Source organism: Phragmites australis, chromosome 14 (assembly GCF_958298935.1).
Source record: "Phragmites australis chromosome 14, lpPhrAust1.1, whole genome shotgun sequence".
NCBI classification, from domain to species: Eukaryota; Viridiplantae; Streptophyta; class Magnoliopsida; order Poales; family Poaceae; genus Phragmites; species Phragmites australis.
Genome location: NC_084934.1, coordinates 22,105,581 through 22,106,777, shown reverse-complemented (window position 1 = coordinate 22,106,777; position 1,197 = coordinate 22,105,581). Strand labels below are relative to the sequence as shown.

The following is a 1,197-nucleotide window of genomic DNA, read 5'->3' as shown; positions in this document are numbered from 1 at the left end:
GGATTGGCGACGGCGCAATCGACTCGGCCGCTACTCCCAGTCTCTCCCAGATTCGAGCAAGCAGCACGAGCACGAGCCCGGCCATACGACCTCGGAAGGACACTTCACACCACCGGGTAGAGGCACTCGAGGTTATTCCTGGTTTATTCGTCGTTCATTGGTTTTTTCATACCTTTCCTTTGCATTATTGTAACATTAGGGTGAATATATTGTAGGCCCAGCTGGAACAAGAGAGGAGGATACGGGAGCAAATGCAGGCGACGATGGAGAGGGTGAAGGCCGAGCGGGAGGCCGAGCAGCGGAGGATGGTGGAGATTCTTCAGTACATGCAAAGTATTGGCGCCGCTACGGGTGTAGCTCCGCCACCTTCGCTATTCGCTCCACCTCCACCTCCTCACTATTCTACTCCTGTGAGTATAAATGTTTTAGTTTGTATGTTCATGCTTACGGTCAAACCTAGTGGAGTATGAAAGTTTTATTCATGTATGGTATATATTTATCTTGTCTCACACATGCAATCTCTTCTCCTTTGTGCAGAATCAATCGGCGGCATCGAACGATCCTCATGCTTCAGCGAATCCTTCACCAAATCAGTTTCATTGACCATCTTGGTGATGATACTTGTGGTTGTTAATGGTACTTCTATTTGCAATTATGGTTGTAGATGATGGAGCACTTGGATTACTTGTGAACTTATTTGTGATATATTGTGAGACATGTGATGTTTGTGATATATATGTGGTGTTGGTGATATATATGTGCTGTTGATGATATATATGTGATGTTGGTGATGTTTGTTATATATATACATATATATATATATATATATATATATATAGGAAAACTAGTATGTACTCCTGGGTATATGTACTCTCACCTCTCATATACCACTTTTACACATGTGTTATACTTCTTTATCACTTTAAATATACTTCATTAGTAATTATAAGATACTATAATGCAAATCCCACGATTTTTTTTATGAAATTCCATGATTTTTTATCATAATTTGTGTATATACTTCTTTTATGTATAAAAAAGAGTATATAGCAAAAATGAAAGGCTAACATTGAATTTTTTTCATACAACTCATATTGGAGTATCTTAGAATTAGTATTAGAGTATACTAAAAATGATAAAAGAGTATAAAGTGTTTGTTTAGGTGGTATATTGCATGTGGGAGTACATACTCCTAGG

General features: G+C 38.7%; 1 long non-coding RNA gene across 1 annotated transcript; it reads left to right on the top strand.

Moving 5' to 3' along the window:
- Positions 1-277: 277 nt before the first annotated feature.
- On the top strand, positions 278-733 carry LOC133891065 (uncharacterized). Its single transcript, XR_009904142.1, has 2 exons — positions 278-410; positions 538-733. It is a non-coding gene; the product is annotated as an uncharacterized LOC133891065 (long non-coding RNA).
- The last annotated feature ends 464 nt before the right edge of the window (positions 734-1,197 follow it).